The sequence below is a fragment of the Anomaloglossus baeobatrachus genome, chromosome 1 (assembly GCF_048569485.1).
Source record: "Anomaloglossus baeobatrachus isolate aAnoBae1 chromosome 1, aAnoBae1.hap1, whole genome shotgun sequence".
Lineage (NCBI taxonomy): Eukaryota > Metazoa > Chordata > Amphibia > Anura > Aromobatidae > Anomaloglossus > Anomaloglossus baeobatrachus.
This window is the reverse complement of record NC_134353.1, coordinates 299,351,766-299,371,317: the sequence shown is the minus strand read 5'-3', so window position 1 is coordinate 299,371,317 and position 19,552 is coordinate 299,351,766. Positions and strand designations below refer to the sequence as shown.

The 19,552-nt window shown below is 41.9% G+C and overlaps 1 protein-coding gene across 3 annotated transcripts in view; it reads right to left on the bottom strand.

Annotated features, from left to right (window-relative positions):
* UNC5C (unc-5 netrin receptor C) overlaps positions 1-19,552 on the bottom strand; it is a 556,745-nt gene that overhangs the window by 136,049 nt on the left and 401,144 nt on the right. The gene's annotated exons all lie outside the window — the stretch shown is intronic.

The following is a 19,552-nucleotide window of genomic DNA, read 5'->3' as shown; positions in this document are numbered from 1 at the left end:
GCATTGTCCATAGGCTTGTCTAATACTTGCCTAGTTTAACACACCTTCTCCTGTTTGTATTGATGTGTTTGATCCAACTGTGGTCTGTGTGCCAAGCTACCAGCCACCCCGCTATTGTCTACTGGCAAGGGCTCTGCCTAAGTCCCCCCTCTAGGACCAGAAGGTGGGTGAAAAGTACCCCAGCCCTTTTAGGTGGACAGCTGCGTGTCGGCTAGTGCAAAATGTGTCTGGCATACTGCGTTTGCTGGCCAGCACTCAGCTCATCCAATCACTACCTTACATTACATAAAGCCCATAATTCTCATATGAAGACATCAGCTGCATTTACTCTAAGATGTAGAATGATGATAATTACAGTCACAATATTCTACAATTCCAAAAAAATCATGCATGCCTTACATTTTTTTATGGACAGGGTAAAAAAGTGCCCTATATTTATGGACTGTCCTTGAATTCTGAATGGTTGGCATTTCACATGGGAGCAGAGTTCCAATCTAATATTTCAAATTCCCGGTGATCTTTCCTCTGCTGTATCCCTTTTTTTAGCTAAATAGAATATCCAAAATACTACCGCACACGTTTCTGACGTTAAAAAGGCAATAGAAACCAAGAAAAAAAAATTACTTGTCATGCTTTTTTCCCATGGACTTTAAAATTATGCGCAAATGTCAATAATATGAGTGGTTCGCAGGAGCAAATAAAGACGGTTTAGAAGCTGCGCTGTGATAAGTGAACAGGACTTCTTGAAAATCACTTCAATAAAACATCTGGCTGTAGCAGTAAAGTACTCCATGTGATTGTTTCCTTAATGTGTTTCTTATTCCCTATCCCATACTTAAAATATATAGCTGAACTATCATGAGATCTCAGTATCATTACCGCCAGAAGTGTGGTAGACTCTGAATGTGGATCAATGAATATTTATGATGGAACCATAATGTTTACAAACAATATGGCTCCTTCTTCTTCCACTTATCTAAAGCTGCTCATAGGCAGACATGGTTGTCTGATGTAGAGACCAGCCATACCATAAAACACATGCTAAGATTGCAGTGCATTACACTAGGAGTCCTACCTCTCCTACCAGTGTACACTTTATGTACAGCCCTATGGTGTCTATATTATATAGTATCCAATGGAACATATTTCTTCCATTCAAATCTATAGCCTAATATTTCTGTTTGACATCTTGAAAATCAGAGACATGACATTATTTCTCATCGGCAAAAATTGATGACAAAAATCTAACATATGATCACTTTGTATGAGAAGTCCTGGTCAATAAGGAATGATGTACAGCAAAAAGTAGCTAAAATATATGGTCATCTTTATCCGGAATGTAATAGCTGACAGAATGAATTAAAGGGGTATTTCCATCTCCAAGATTCTATCCTAATATGTAGTAGGTGTAATAATAATAATAATAATAATAATAATAATATTAGCAAATACCTCCAATTAGAAAGTAGTAGTAGTAGTATAGTTCTCCTGATATAGCTAATGTCACTTACCTCATGTGCAGGGCATTGCAGCTTAGTATATTCATGGTTATGACCACTCATACAGTGACAGTTAGTTGCTATTGGTTATAACCATGGATAACTGTATCCATGGTTATAGCTGCATCCATACATCCTTTGGGCATCAACCCTCTCTTCTGGCCTCTTGATCAACCTTGAAAGGGCCATGCTGTAGGGTTAATTTCTTAAGTGAATAACCCACTTAATTTACTGGTTCTCTGACTTACCATGTACTGGCTTTTGGGCATATTTTAGGGACATGTTTAATTATTGTGAATAGCCTATAAAGTCTTATGAAATCTATGTGGATTAATGAACTAAGGGATGATAAATAGGAATGATCGAATACCTCAAATATTCGGCTTCGCAAATATTTTTCGAATAGGTCGCCGCTATTCGACTATTCGATTAGCAATGTAAGTCTATAAGAAACCCGAATAACAACTATTCGGAACTATTCGGGTTTCCCATAGACTTAGGGGCCCTTTGCACACTACGACATCGCAAGCCGATGCTGCGATGCTGAGCGCGATAGTCCCTGCCCCATCGCAGCTGCGATATCATGGTGATAGCTGCCGTAGCGAACATTATCGCTACGGCAGCTTCACATGCACTCACCTGCCCTGCGACGTCGCTCTGGCCAGCGAACCGCCTCCTTCCTAAGGGGGCGGGTCGTTCGGCGTCATAGCGACGTCACACGGCAGGCGGCCAATAGAAGCGGAGGGGCGGAGATAGCGGGACGTAAACATCCCTCCCACCTCCTTCCTTCTGCATAGCTGGCTGGGACGCAGGTTGGAGATGTTCCTCGCTCCTGCGGCTTCATACACAGCGATGTGTGCTGCCGCAGGAGCGAGGAACAACATCGTAACATCGGTCTTTCCCAATTCATGGAAATGACCGAGGCTACACCGATGATACGATTACGACGCTTTTGTGCTCGTTAGTCGTATAAAAAATGCTTTACACACTACGATGTCGAGAGCGACGCTGGAAGTGCGTCACTTTCGATTTGACCCCACCGACATTGCACCTGCGATGTCGTAGTGTGCAAAGTGCCCCTTACATTGCGCATCAAATATTCGCATATCGGTGACCTATTTGGAAAAAAATTGCGAAGCCGAATATTTGAGGTATATGATCATCCCTAATGACTAACTATGGATTCTCATGTTTCAGTCACATACTTTATATGAACCACATGGATTAATCGCTACCGCAAGGCGTCAACTAATGGACCCTGGATTGATATCATATATATTGAGCCTCTCATCCAGGAACTAGGGGGTTATACAGAAGCTATTTGCTGTTGGTTATGCAGTTTTTCATAATTGTTTGTTTATTGGTCTTTCAGTATCATCTTCGGTTTTCAGGGTTTTAGAATAGATAGTAAAAATTAAGCAGGAGCACCATTTTGTGCTTATTTTTTTGTGTGCCAACCTTCGCGGTCAAGTAGGACATATCCCTAGGGTCTTTTAGGGTCAGCATACTAGGAAATATATATATTCTGCTGCATCAATTATCCTGTAAACCCTGTTACACTGTTTGATAACCATCCTTACCAATTTTCATTGGAAGTTCTATTTTTGCATACTGTATTTTTAATGCATACCTAATAAACTTTGTAATTTTATAGGCCATTTTTTCCTTATGGATACCTAAGCTGCTGCAATGCCCTGCACATGAGGTAAGTGCCATACCTAAACAGGAAAGCTATACTACATTTCTAATTGGAGGTATTTGCTAACATTATTACGCCTACTACATAATGGGATAGGATCTTGGAGATGGGATTAACCCTTTAACACCTTCAAGATTAAGGACATACCGGTACGTCCTAAATCATGAAGTGGTGATCACTGCCAGCTGCTGCATTGAGCCGGTGGTGATTCCTGCACATGTCTGCTGATTGGAACAGCAGACGTGTGGAGCTATCAGGCACATGTCTGTTAACCTCTTAAGGGTGTTTTACAGGCTGCAATATCGCTAACAATTTAACATCGGGGTCACGGTGTTTGAAACGCACATATCGACATCACAGCGTGTGACACGTACGAACGACCTTCAACGATCGCTAAAGTGGTACAAATAGTTGCTTTTGGAGAGGTCGTTCAAACACCAAATATCGTTGTCTGGTGAGTAGTGATGTTGTTTGTCGTTCCTGCATCGCTGTGTGTGGCACCGCAGGAGTGAGGAACATCTCCTTACCTGCGTCCCGCTGGCAATGAGGAAGGAAGGAGGTGGGCAGGATGTTATGTCCCGCTCATCTCCGCCCCTCATATGCTATTGGGCGGCCGCTTAGTGACGTCGCTATGATGCCAAACGAACTGCCCCCTTAGAAAGAAGGTGGTTCGCCGGTCACAGCGACGTCGCTAGGCAGGTAAGTCAGTGTGACGGGTGTAAGCGATGTTGTGCGCCACGAGCAGTGATCTGCCCATGATGTACAACCAACGGAGACGGGTAGGCTCGCTAGCGATATCGATACTGATATTGCAGCGTGTAAAGTACCCTCATGATCGTGCTGTCAAAATGTGCAGCTGTAACAGGAGAGCAGCATTTCTGCTGATCAGAGCTGTCCAGGTCTGATCAACAGAAATGAATGAGTGATCAGACTCCTGATCCTTATGGTCCCCTAGGGGAACTAGTAAAATAAAAGAAAAGTAAAAAAAAGTTCAAAGAAAAATAAATAAATAAAAAACCCGAAAAGTTCAAATCACCCTGCTTTCGCCCCATTGAAAATTAAAGTGTAAAAGTACAACTTGTATCACAAAAAACAGCCCTTATACGGCAAGATTGATGGAAAAATAAAAAAGTTACGTCTCTCGGAAGAAGGGGCGCAAAATAAAACAAAAAAAAAAACGGAAAATCACCCAGGAGTGAAGGGGTTAAAGCATGTCTGTAATCCTGTGCATATGTGCAAAGATTACAGAATGAGCTTTTACCACCACTGTTATTAAGCTTGCAAGTACTGAAGAGCCTGGCAATTGCTCCAGCCCCCCTCAGTAAGTTCATGACCAACCCTCCGGAGGGGCGGAGATGAGCGGGACGTAACATCCCGCCCACCTCCTTCCTTCCTCCTTGCCAGTGGACGCAGGTAAGGTGAGGTTCCTCGTTCCTGTGGTGTCATAGGAATGACAAACAACATCGTACCTGCAGCAGCATTGATATTTGGGAATGGAGGAGCATGTCAACGAGCAACGATAAGGTGAGTATTTTTGCTCGTTAGTGGTAGCTCATTCGTTTCACACGCAACGACATTGCTAACGAGGCTGGATGTGCGTCACGAATTCCGTGACCCCAACAACATAGCCTTAGCGATGTCGCTGCGTGTAAAGCGGCCTTTACTCAGTGTTGGTATTGGTCAAGTAGCCGTAAACCATTTGACGAGCTTCCCTAATAGAGACACTTAGCAGTAAGGGTACCGTCACACATAACGAGATCGCTAGCGAGATCGCAGCTGAGTCACGGTTTCCATGACGCAGTAGCGATCCCGTTAGCGATCTTGTTATGCGTGACACCTACCAGCGATCAGGCCCCTGCTGTGAGATCTCTAGTCTTTGCAGAATGGTCCAGGCCATTTTCTTCAAAGGCGATGTCTTGCTGGGCAGGATACATCGCTGTGTTTGACTACTAAGATCGTTATACAGGTCGCTACTGCGACCTGTATTGTTCTGCATCGCTGGTAAGATCTGGCTGTGTGACATCTCACCTGCGACCTCTCAGCGACTTACCTGCGATCCCTATCAGGTCGCATCGTTTTCGGGATCGCTGGTAAGTCGTTGTGTGTGACTGGGCCTTAAGCCTTTAAACCATTATTTATGTTATCATGAGAAATAATAGTGTTGAATACATTCTGAATTCTAATGTGCTAATTTTATTGCATCAATAATGACTATACGGTTATCAGAAATGTCACTTGTATGGCTTTAACAGATTAAACTTGTATCCTGCAATCAAAGGGTTGTTTTGCTGGGAGACATCCACCCAATTGACACAAGTCACTTGGTTGAACGAACATGGCTCATAAGGAGAGGAGATAACTTGACTTTCACTGGTTGTCAACCCTCAGGGCTTACTATGAATAACTACCCATGATCTTACTTAATTCTTATAACCAGGAGACCCCTGGGGCCCAGTGCACTACTCTGCAAATTAACAGTGTGAGAAATGAATTGCAGCTTCTGCAAATTTGTTTTGTTTATACCTGAAGCCAAGTCTAAATGTAGCCCGACTCATGGACATGCGACTGCTCTTCACGTACTGTATGTATTTTCGCTAATTTACCGTCTTTAAATCCAAGCAGTAAAGAATCATTTCTAATATTGTTTCCTAAACAGAATTTTTCAGTTAGTAAATTTAGTGAAATGGTTATTTCATCCTTAAATCCTCCAAGTTACCTGACATCTTTTTTTATTTAAATTGCCTTCCTAGCCTTGGCGCACTGCATTAATAAGAAGCGTGTTACGGGATTCATATTCATTAGTGTTCTCTCCTTTGTGTTGGTAATAGTATTGAATGGATTCTACAAGGAAGAACCATTAAGCTGCTCTCAAATCTGAATGTTTGATCTTCTGCATGACTTCAAAAGTTAGAAAGAAAAAATGAGAATAGCTCTTTTGAAAGTCAAATGTGCATGCATTTTTTAGTTTGCCAAGTGTTAATTGGTGCCTGCTCTAAGCCCTGGTACAAATGCAATTCGAAGTCAATTAGCTGGCAATCAGGAACCCTTGCTTCTTGACAAAGTGTACTAGTATGTTATAAAGTATTAAAGGAACAATCATTACCACCTCATATAAGTCTTTACATCCTGATCTCCTTTAGATGCACTCACCAGCCACCTGGGCCACACTGACACCGCAATCATAGCCGTGCTGACTAATTACCACACCAAAGGAAAAGCTTTATCATTTCTTATTTTATTATCAAAGAGTTTGGTGGCGCATCCTGAGATGTCCCTGCCGTGTGAATCTGGGACGCCTTCATTTGAACAAAGTTCTTTTCAAGATTTCCACCTGTGACGCGCACATTGGGGAATTATGAAGGAAAACAAATATGATACACTCATACATTAATTTCTTCTTCAAGTCAATTTGGCATCTCAGCTGCTGCTATTTATCATGTGCTCATACATTACGGTTCTGTTCGGAAAAGATAAAGTCAAAGCTTAGAATAAACTGGGCAAGTCACACTGGTTCTACTAGTGATGTGTACAGGGACTACTGAGAGCTAAGAGAACACATATTGGGCAGATAATATGAATGCTGTATGCTACTGTGTGCATAAGAAATGACGTTAGAAAAGATGGCACTCATTACTAAGGGAAATTCACACAATACATTTCTGTGGCTTATGGTGAGTCTGTCAGCAGTTTTGACCCTTCTAAATAGAAGAGGTATATAGAAGATTAACCCCAATCCTTTTATACTGCTTTAGTGTCAGCAGAAGAACAGAAGAAAATTTCATTCAACCTGCTCCTTGAATGATCTAAAACCGGCCCCTAAAGATGAAGTGTTCCTGGATCTCTGCTTTATGGGCTGTACTACACCTCTGCCATGCTCTTGAGTGACAGTTGTAGTGTCCAATCAAGAACCCATTATAGTCATAACAGGCCAGGAGCACTTCAGTCATAGTGCTTGCTGGTAAAACAGTTGAGAAAGGTATGTGAAATACAGGTCTTCTATATAGCACAGTCAGCAATTTTTCAGGGTCAAAACTCCAAGAGAAAAACCTTTTGAAGGCCAATTAGCTTTATTATTTCTATCATGATGATTTTAATCGCTTCACACCATTTGATGTACCTATACATCATAGTCGGATAGGGAATCCTGACCAATGACGTATAAGTACATCAAGGCAATCATGCAGAGTACAGGAACTGTGCCCCTGCGATTGCTGCCAGGAGATCGGCTTCAATGACAGCTGAGACCCAGCTTTCACAGACAGGGGGGCTGATTAACCTCTAAATGCCACCATTAATTTCGATTGCAACATCTAGGAGGGAGGGTGTTCTGATTGACAATTCACAGTGTCATCGCAAAGGCCCTATAGTTGCCAAGACAACTTGAGGTTGTGATGTCGATCTCTGGGTCAATCAACTACAGCAAGCCTGGTAGACCATGTCTGAAGCATGGTCTGAAAGGCTTCTGTCAATATCTTACTGCCAGGCATAATGTATTGCAATGCAATTAAAAAAGTTATATTAGAGATTCTTAACATTAATGTTCCTTCCCAGGAAACGTTTACACTACAAGGTTCACTTCCCTTTTAATGGTGCTCCTTCTCAATGAAATACTTATGCGTACATTTAGTACCAGATGTCTCTCAACTTTATTATTACAACCACAAATTGTTGCTTGCTCAGGTCGCAAATGATCTTAAATTGTATGACATAACGCACCTGTCATGGTTCGATAGAATTAATGTGCTAAAGATGAATATACTCCCTAAAATGCTTTATCTATTGCAGGTGGTCCCTATAGCACTACCCAGTATATTTTTTCAACAGCTCAACTCAGCTTGTTACAACTTTATTTGGAGAGCCATCACGGCTCGATTAGCATGCAGTATCTTAAATAGATCTAAGCTCAGAGAAGGCGCTGAACTTTTAAATCTTTGGTCTTATTACTGACTCGCATTTTTGGTACATCTTGTGCATTGGCTTCATGGAGCGTAATAGAAGCAGTGGGTCTCGCTGGAGTCCTCTCTTTCTCCATTAACATTGACCTCCTTGCCCTAGATTCCCAGACACTCTTGCCCTTTAATATTGTCTTTTCACTAGTTAACTCATGATCTTCTTCGAATTTGGGACCAACTTATTTTAAAGCTTAAACTTTCTAAAATACCGATTCCTCTGACTCCAATTTTTGATCATCAAATTTTACCCCAGGAATACGAGTTAAAAGATTTGGGCATTTAATCATAAAACTAGACTACAACATTTCCTCATATTCACTTACTCTACTGACCCTAGCTGAACTAAAAGATTCTTCCCCGCATCAACCATTATCTTGGTTCTGGTACAATTACAATCCTTCATCTCAACCTTCCAACCGATCTTAGAGTTCATACCTAATCTAAAGGCTGCTTTACACACAACGATATCGCTAGTGATCTCGTTAGCGATGTGACACACCCAGATGGTTGTAAGATTTGCCGAGATCGCTCATAGGTTGTTTTGTAGCGGTCACACGTACATATCTCACAAACGACGCTACATCGTTCAGCGATATATTGTTTGACTAAGGCGGTTGTGTGGATGTTGTTCGTCGTTGGCAGGGTATCAAACATAGCAATATGTCTGCTGCATTCCAAACGACAAACAATATTTTGAAACTGAACGACGTGTCAACGATCAACGATTTTCACTCTATTTGAGATCGTTCGGAGTCGCACGTAGGTGTCACACGCAACAACGTCACTAATGATGACGGAAGTGCGTCACGAAAACCGTGACCCGGACGATATATCGTCAGATAAATTGTAGCGTGTAAAGCCGCCTTAACTCTCTTCAAATTGATTTTGCTCCAGGATACCTCACCAGCATGTGCAATTTCTCAGATTTATTCAATCCTCTCCCCATAGTCTAGTGAAGATTGACCCTGGTTTATTAATGATTGAAGAGGGAGATCGGTTTTCACAGAAGAGCAATGGAACAAAGCCTTCTTTTGTGCACATAGACTACCTTTAGCCTGTAAGGCACAGGGAAAAGCTACAAAATTATTACTAGGTGGTATAAATGACCAGCTGACCTGCATAGAATTTACCCGTCAGTCTTGGACTTCTGTTGGAGATGTGAGTCTGCAGGGGGCACTATGTCCCACATCTGGTGACAATGTCCTTCAGTTTTATGTCTGTGGAATCAAGTTTTTGATGTGTATAAATGCATTTCTGGAGAACACCTGCCCAGATCTCTTCAAATTATAAGTTTTTTATGATTCCAGGTTCTTTCAAATCTATGAAACAGGGTGTTACGGGGGGGACCAGCAGATTAGGACCAGGGGGTATATATCCCAATCGCCAGTCAGGGCCCACCGTGCTCCAGATGGCAATGGAGCTGATGGCACCCTGTGGGTTAGGCGGAGACTATAGAGCTGATGACTCAGAGATAACCCAGGAGACCTGGGAACCGGTCACGTGTGTAGGGACACGTCAAACCGGATGACAACCCAGTTAGCGTTTCGGTGGAGCAGGCACTACTCCGACCACGTGTGTAGGGAACACGTCAGGCCGGATGGTACCCAGTTAGCGTTGACCAAAAAGACCGCTGCAACAGCACCCTGTCGGCCACGTGCGTAAGACATGTCAGGCCGAGCGATCCTTCAATTAGCGTTTCTGGTCACCACTCGACTGGCCACGTGTGTGAAGGACACGTCAGACCAGGTAGTCACACCAGTAGCATTTAACTGGGAAGCCAAGGAGAGAAATAGGGTTCACACACCCAATCCAGGAACACCCTGTTAACTCCACAGGGGTTCTGGAATACGCTGTCCGTGCGCGTAGAGGGCACTCTCGGACAGGTGACGCAGCAGGTATGCTGTCCGTGAGCGTAGAGAACACAACCGGACAAGTAACGCAACAGGTATGCTGTCTGTGTGCCTAGGAGGCACAAACGGACAGGTGACACAGCAACCGCAGTCCAGTTAACGCCACTGGACTGCTATAGCATAACGGGAATGGCAGCAAGGAAGCACGGCGCCTGACCCTGATGTGCCGCGCCACGAATCTTGGCGTGACAGGCACCGCTTCCAACAAAGCTTATGCCACCATGAACTCTAAATGAAGACTGCGCACCTCCAAACCTAGGGTGGAACCACCAAAGTCCAATAGCAGAGTGCCATGTCAGCAGCAACGTCACCAGCGGCCTATCCGGAACTGCCACGTCATTGATGACCTCATGGCAGCCACGCCCCAAACACTTCACCAGTCATCGTCTGATGACCAATGGTGAGGTGCCAGATCATAGGGGCGGGCCTCTGCGAGCCAGTCCGGAGTGGCTATGTCATCAGGACACCTGACACCCTCTGCCCTATCAGGGACTGCCACCTCACGGACATGCTCAGTGCGGTCCTTACCGGACCTAGCCTCGGATGCACTAAGTGCCTGAGCATGCTCAGTTGCCTGAACAACAGACTCAGAAATCAGACTATCTGCCTGAGCATGCTCAGTAGGAACATCCCAGAACTTAGACACAGCACGAAGTCCAAGTACCTGTGCAAACAGGCTGTTAGGATTAATTGTGGGAGCATGCTCAGTAGCCTGAACTGAGGACTTAGTCTCAGAAATTACACAATCAGGCTGAGCATGCTCAGTAGGCAAAACACCAGACTTAGACTCTGGCTGGGGTAAATTGGCACATGCATGCACACTAGCCGCCTCTCCACACTTAGACGTGGTGGAAGGAGCAGCCAACTGGATGACCCGAGGCACGGCCAAGAACAGCAGCCGGTGCCTGGGCGCAACAGGAACCGCAGCAGGCTGCTTGCGGCTATGACGGCGCCGGTTCGTAACATAATGGCTGCTGAAACATTGCCTGAGAGCTAATCGCTCCATTATTAAAAAAAAAAATGAAAAATGGTGCATTAAAATAAACCTTTCCATACAGGAGTGGGCAGCAGAAATGGACTCAGTGTGAAGAATGGAGAGAGTTTCAGCACATAATAAGGCAAAACCTGAGAGCTTCTTTCAAATCAGGCAAGATTGGATGATGTTTAGGAAATCCACGGATCCAAAGAAGACTACTTTATAATATGATAATTATTGACACTCATCCCCTCCCTTTCCCCCTCCTCATTTTTTCTTCTTTCTTTTATTTTATCTTTTTTTTTCCATTTTTTTCCTTTGTTTTTCTTTATTTTCTTTTTTCTCTTTTACTTAATAATTTCATATAACCAGAAATCGATGTGTTATGAGTTTTAGAATGATATCCACGTTTTGATAAGTAACTACAGTAAGTGACATTATAGATCTTGTATATCTTTGAAGTGATTTTATATGGAATATATTGCATGATATGTACTATGCATGACAAGATTTTCTTCCTTACTATGTACTTAATTTATTCTAATTAATAAGCAACTTTATGGAAAAAAGGTCAAGTGTAAACAGGTACCTATCAAAAGACACTACACACACCAGCTAATGTGGTTTATCATAAAAACATGTAGATATGTAGATATCAAGCTTGCTGACAACTACTGTACATAAGAAAGAGAGGATAAATTATGTTTCAGTTAAATTAAAAGACACAATGATCAAAAGAGATTAAAGGCTGCTTTACACCAGACAATCTATCGTGTGATAGATCGTCGGGGTCACGTTTTTTGTGACGCACATCCGGCATCGCTGGCGATGCCGGCCTGTGTGACACCTCCTAGCGACGCAGTATCGCTCACAAATCGTGAGTCGGGTACTGCTCGCTAGGTTCCATAATATCGTTTAATTTAGTTGACCATCGTTTCCGTGGTAGCACACGCCGCTCCGTGTGACACCACGAGAACGATAAGCAGCTCACCTGCCTCCCGCGGCCGCCGCCGGCTCTATGTGGAAGGAAGGAGGTGGGCGGGATGTTTACATCCCGCTCATCTCCGCCCCTCCGCTTCTATTGGCCAGCGGCCGTGTGACGTCGAACGTCCCTCCCACTCCAGGAAGTGGACGTTCGCCGCCCACAGCGAGGTCGCACGAGAGGTAAGTATGTGTGACGGGGGTTACTGACTTTGTGCGACACGGGCAGCGATTTGCCCATGACGCAAAAAGGACGGGGGCGGGTACGATCGATTGTGAAATCGCACAATCGGTCGTACCGTGTAAAGCAGCCTTAAGCCTCAAATCACCATCAATGTATGGAGACAGGAGCGCTTGGTAAGTAGTAGAGAATGTACACAAAAAATATGTTTATCGTAAGTGATCAAAAAAAGATCAAGTGTGAACATGTACCTATCCAAAGACCCCAACTAATATGTTTTGTCATTACAGCATGTTAACATATAACTACCCTGTCAACGGACAATCTAATATATAAAGCTGAGTATATGTGTGTGTGTGTGTCCGCTACTAAAGGAATCCGTACTGTCGCATTTATAATCACAAAATTTTGCACAGACATCCCATATGACTCAGGGAACGTCATAGACTATGTTTTGATGGGAAAATTTAACCCCGTGATTTACAGTTAGGGGCACATTGCACACAACGACATCGCAAGCCGATGCTTGCGATGCCGAGCGTGATAGGCCCCGCCCCTGTCGCAGCAGCGATATCTTGTGATAGCAGCCGTAGCGAACATTATCGCTACGGCAGCTTCACATGGACTCACCTGCCTTGCAATGTCGATCTGGGCTGCGACCCACCTCCTTATTAAGGGGGCAGGTCGTGCGGCGTCATAGCGACGTCACACGGCAGGCGGCCAATAGAAGTGGAGGGGCGGAGATGAGCGGGACGTAAACATCCCGCCCACCTCTGTCGTTTCGCATAGTCGGCGTGAGCTGCAGGACGCAGGTAGGAGATGTTCCTCGCTCCTGCGGCTTTACCCACAGCGATGTGTGCTGCCGCAGGAACGAGGAACAACATCATACCTGTCGCAGTCGCGTAATTATGGAATTCCCAGGCACTACACCAATGATACGATTACGACGATTTTGCGCTCGTTAATCGTATCATCTAGGATTTACACACTACGATGTCGAGTGCGATGCCGGAAGTGCGTCACTTTCGACATGACCCCTCCGACACCGCACCTGCAATGTCGTAGTGTGCAAAGTGCCCCTTACTCTCCAAAAAAACTGCCTCCATTAAAGTCAATGGAGCTGCGAGCTATAGGTTATGAATAGCAGCTGGGATTGGTTGCTATAGGAACAAAATAAATTGTTAGTATAAGAAGCTTATGTGTAAGGTAATAAGATGTTGGTGGGGGGACGGATAGAGAGAGACAGAAATAGACAGATAGACATAGACACAGTAAGAGGCAGATAGGGAAAGAGACAGAGAGAGAGAGAAACAGACAGTCAAAGAGACAGACAGAGGCAGACAGACACAAACAGACAGGGAAAGAGACAGGGAAAGAGAGAGACAGACAGACAGAGACAGGCAGACAGGGAAAGAGACAGAGAGAGACAGACAGTCAAAAAGACAGAGGCAAAGTATAAAAAGATAACTTCGGCACTCAAAGGTAATAGAGAAACATAAACAAGAAAATTTGTGTTCTTATTTTATTATGAGCAGAAAAAGTTTTTTGAAAATAACATTCCTATATGTTACCAACGTTTCGGCCCTAACAAAAAGGCCTTAATCACGGTGATAGGAATCTGTATGTAAATGAAATAATCACAATTAACAGTGTACAAAGTCATGGAACAATCCAATGTCAATAAGAAATACAGAAAGAAATCACAAAAAGTATAAGTACTCAGTACAAATGCAAAAATTATGTATATAAGGCGGCAAAAGACGAGCATACAGGGAAAGAGACAGGGAAGGAGACAGGGAAAGAGACAAAAAGGAAAAGAGACAGACAGGAAAAGAGACAAAAACATAAAAAGAGACTGAGACAAGGAAAAAGACAGGCAAAGAGACAGAGACAAGGAAAGATACAGGGAAAGAGACAGAGACAGATGGGAAAAGAGACAGATGGGGAAAGAGACAGACCTGGAACGAGACAGAACTGGAAAGAAACTGACCTGCAAAGAGACAGACCTGGAAATAGACAGACGAGGAAGGAGACAGACGGGGGAAGAGACAGATGGGGAAAGAGACAGATGAGGAAAGAGACAGACCTGGAATAAGACAGACAGGGAAAGAGACAGATAGGGAAAGAGACAGACAGGGAAGAGATAGACGGGGAAAGAGGCAGATGGGGAAAGAGACAGACGGCGAAAAAGACAAACAAAGAGACAGACACAAAGAGACAGACAGGTAACGAGACAGACAGAGACAGACAGAGACACACAGAGACAGACACGCAGAGACAGACACACAGAGAGAGACTGAAAGAGACAAACAGAGACAGACAAAGACAAACAGACAGAGATGGACAGAGACGGACAGAGACAGACAGACAAACAGACAGAGACTGGGAGAGAGACAGAGAGACAGTTACTATCCCGGGCAACGCCCGGGTACTATAGCTAGTTTATAATAAAATTTGATAAATCATAAGCGATCAGAATAAGTTAAATGTGTAAAGGTATTTATCAAAGAAACACTATAAACACCAGCAAATGTGGTTTGTCATTACAGATGTAGATATAGAAATACCACACTTACTGGAAAGTAATGTACGGCAAAAGAGGAGAAATAATATGTCAAAAAATGTAAAAATCACAATGGTCAGAAGACTTTATAACGAAACTTACTAGACACATATATACCAAATTGCAACGGCTTCGCTCTTACCCATAGGGAATAGCATCAAAAAGGCCACCAGAACTATCCCCTCATTAATAGATCCTTTTGATACAAAGGGGTTAAACATATGTGGTACATAGTGACTTTTCACTAAAATTGCACCTATTACTATACCCCCTCTCCATAAATCTAGCCCTCAAATCCCTCGCTTGATCCTCAAATCTATCCTCAGATGAACATGTCCCCCTCATCCTGAGGAAGTGACCAACTGGGACAGCTTTGATGCTAGAAAAATTGTGTGCTGATGTAGTGTACAGTTATGAATCAACCAATGTTGCCTTTCTAAATGCATTTGTATCAATAGTCTATGGCCATCGATGGTCCTCAAACACTATACAGATGACTAAGAACTCAATTTTTTTCACATCATGTTGAAAGGTCAATTTAATATTAAAGTTAATAGCGTTGAGTTGGTCCATGAACTCCCACAACTGTAAAGTTGTACTCTGCCACAATATCAAAAAGTCATCTATCTACATTATCCACAATTGGACATGGACCACGGCCTTCCTGCCTCCATCACCCAAATTTTCCCTCTCTTAGAATCCCAGAAAGAGGTTAGTGTACTAAGGTGCACATGGCGTGCCCATCGCAATACCTCATCTCTGTAAATAAAAAAATGTTCTTAAAAGAAAAAAATATTATTTTTCCAAGATCTATTTATTAAAATGAACTCTGTTCATGGGAAAAACCCTTTAAGAAACAAAAAGATACCAAAGGTGGCTTTTAAGGCTTGATTTAAGTATTGTTTAAAAAACTAATTTTGTTATGTCATTTTAGGGGTTTTCTGTTTATTTTTTTTTCAGGGAATCTGTGTAAGCCCAGCCTCACCACTGATTGTCAGCTATCCTAGACTGCAGAGTGTACATAGAAAGTTGCCAATCATGGGTGTGGGTGGGGTTATACACAGCTCAACATTTTTAGAACTGTTACAATTACAACAGAGAAAACAGGGTTTTTATAAAAAGTTCATCAACCAGCCCAGGAAGTGATACATCGCTGGAATCAGGGTATGTGCCCCTACACCATTATGTTCTCAGATTACATAGCAAAAAACTGCTGAAGGATTCCCTTTAAACTGACAGAAAGGAAAGATGTACATATTACTCCTTGCTCCACACAACTCTTCACAGCACAATGCTGTAATATTCTGCTAAATGTATTACTTTATGTTACTTTAGAGACGTTTCCCAGCATAATTTTATACTTGATATGATGATGAAAAGACAAGACAAACCACCAAAATACGCTCCCTACTCTGACAGTCTCTGCTGGACTGAAGCAATAATATCCTGACCACCAACAAATTAGTGGCCTCAGCCATCATGCCACTGGTAGTCATGGGATCACCACTTCTGGTCTGGAGAGTGTCAAAGCATCAGCACTTCAGCGAGGAGTGGATTCTGGCGGTAAACATGTCTGTCATCAAGCTGGATTCCCCCTGTGATGCATAAAAATATACCAAAGAAACAGTTCCAATAATTCCTTAATAAATTGTATATAATGTCCGCGTGATTGGATATATAACAAAGTTCTTGAAGGATGAAATTAAAAAGTCTATAAAATAGAAAAAAAATACTTATGACAGTCCAAGTGGACTTTTACTATTCATAGTTTCACAGTGTTTAAGGTTGAAGGTAGACTTACGTTCATCAAATTCAACGCATGACCTAACATAGCATGTTGATCTAGAGGAAGACAAAAAACCCACGGGACAGTAAGTGCCACATTAGGGGAAAAATCCCTCCTGACACCACATACGGCAGTCAGACTAGTTCCCTGGATCATCGCCCCTTCACAGAATCTAGTGCACTTAACCTGTAATATTATATTTTTCAAGAAGGTCATCCAGGTGTCTCTTAAATTTTAGTAGTGAATCAACCATTACAACATTATGTGGCAGAGTTTCATAGTCTGCGTTGTGATTACGATTAAACCTTCTTTCCTCTAGATATAGTGGATGTCCCCTTGTCCCCACTGCATGTCTAGGTGTAAAAAGATCATTAGAGAAGGCTCTGTATGGGTTCCTCATATATTTGTATATTGCAATATAATCGCCCCTTTGCTTTCGTTTTTCCAAACTGAATAACCCCAAGTTTAATAACCTGTCTTGGTATTGCTTGCATTCCTCCCATTCCTTTAATAACCTCGGTTGGTCTTTTCTGCACCTGCACTAGTTCACCTAAAGCTATGTTCTTCTCATGAGCATGTAGGCCTCCCATTATCTTATTAGACATGGCAGTAGCTGCCCGATACTGGTCAGTAAAGATAAGAATGCCATCTACCCATACACCCAAATCTTTTTCAGTAACAGTTTTACCCAGTGTTTTATATTTTTAATACATAGTTATACATTTTATTACCTTTAGGCAAGTGCATGAGCTTACATTTATCCATATTAAACTTCAATTACCATTTCTCAGCCCAAGTCTAAAGCAATTCCCAAAATCCCTCTACAGTATTAAATTATCCTCCTCTGTATTGATTACTTTGCTTAATTTAGTACCATCTGCAAATATTGAAATTCTACTCTGAATGCCCAAAACAAGTTTATTAAAAAATATGTTAAAAAGAAGATGGCCCAATACTGATCCCTGTGGTACCCCACTGTTAACTGTGACCCAATGCAAGTGTGTTCCATTAATAGCCACCCTTTGTTTCCTATCTTTGAGACAGTTCTTAACCCAGTTACACATATTTTCCCCTATTCTTATTAATCTAATTTTATGTATCAACCTTTTGTGTGGCACTTTATCAAACACTTGTTGGTCATCTGTAAGAGGTGAGGAATTGATCCACCTTGTTACTTCAAAGTTCTACTTAAGTCCATTAGAAGCAATTTTTGGGAGCGTAAAAAGTGTATTTCACAATGCCTTTAATATTCCCAATAGAGACTATGTCCTAAGAAGTCATCTGCGCCTTAAATGCTCACAGCATAATACTTTTTTATAACAGGTGAACATGTCCCTGTATGTGGAGATATAGAAAAGATCAGACTACAGAAGAGATTAACATTACAGCTGTTGTGACGATGACCTGCTACATAAAATGTATTAAGGATCAGCGACTATATTAGGAATAAAAAAATACTCCTTCTATAATCTGCTGGTGAGTGTTTTCTTACATATTCATCTAATCCATGCGCTTAGATAAGAGCTTTAGCCTATTTCTATGACTTTCATTATATACATGCAGAAAGTTAGATATCATCAGAATAGGCATGACAACAGTAAACTAAGTAAAGGAGCAGCACATGTACAGAAGAAAACCTTACAAACAAGGTGAATTATACTAATGATTATCTAACCGTCTCTGCTTATTCTTCCCTGTACTTCAAAGGGGACATAAGAAAAGTATATCACTTTGAAGTGGATCAAAGTTTGTCGTGAGGCCTGGGAATTTTCAGTTTGGTAGAGACGGAGAATTTTTCACTTGTCATTTAACCCGTACTTATTTGGGAATGTACTTCTAAAAGTTAAAGTTGAGTTTTCCACAACTGATCCTGATAATATACATAAAAATAATAATTAAAGGAAGTTTAAAAAAAACCCTCGTTTCCACTGGGTGAGATTTGTCTAACTCACCCTCCCCAGGTCCAGTGCTGATTCTCAACCATCATTGCTCCCAGTGACTGTCACTGTCTCCAGCTCTTACCTCACTTATATAGCAAAAAATCAATTAATCCAATCAATTAACAACATTTAAAGTGAATATTATTATTATTATTATTATTATTATTATTATTGATTTGGTTTAGATTTCTCTTTTGTCCATTCACTTTGCATTTTGTGAATTGAAAAAACAAACAAACAACAAAAAACAGTAACACTTCTATTTTTAAAGCATTCTTACGTAAGAGAATTAGTTGGAACACCTGCCTAAAACATTTCCGAAGTACTCAAGCAAGCCCATATCAAATTTCAAAAGCACTTTATTTGTTAAAAAAAAATAATAAACACATAAAAAAACCCTGATTGGACCACCCCAATTGACGGATGGTATGGGGTATGGGGTATGGGGAGCCAGCACTCACAAAATAGATATCAAAATCTACAATAGTATTCAGTAAATTACACCCAATTTATATAAACAATGCATGTCAGAGGAAAAAGTTGCCTGTTGTAGATTTATATATGACAAAAATTATTATCCATATGTGTAGAGAAGATAGAAAGAAATATAACAAAATCATACAAAGGTAACCAATATTAAAAACAGACAGCTGATCCAGGCGCTCCTGGATGAAGCACGCATGTTGCGAAACGCGCGTCAGTGTTAGGGGCTGCCACACCACTCTTGGCACTGGATCAGCTGTCTGTTGGTTATATTGGTTACCTTTGTATGATTTTATTATATATCATTCTATTTTCTCTACAGATATGGATAATCATTTTTGTCATATATAAATCTACAACAGGCAACTTTTTCCTCTGCCATGTATTGCTTATATAAATTGGGTGTAATTTACTGAATACTATTATAGATTTTGATATCTATTTTGTGAGTGCTGGCTCCTCATATCAATACCATCCATCAATTGGGGTGGTCCATTTGGGTTTTTTATGTGTTTATTAATTTTTATTGAACAAACAAAGTACTTTTGAAATTTGACATGGGCTTGCTTGTTGTTCATCGGT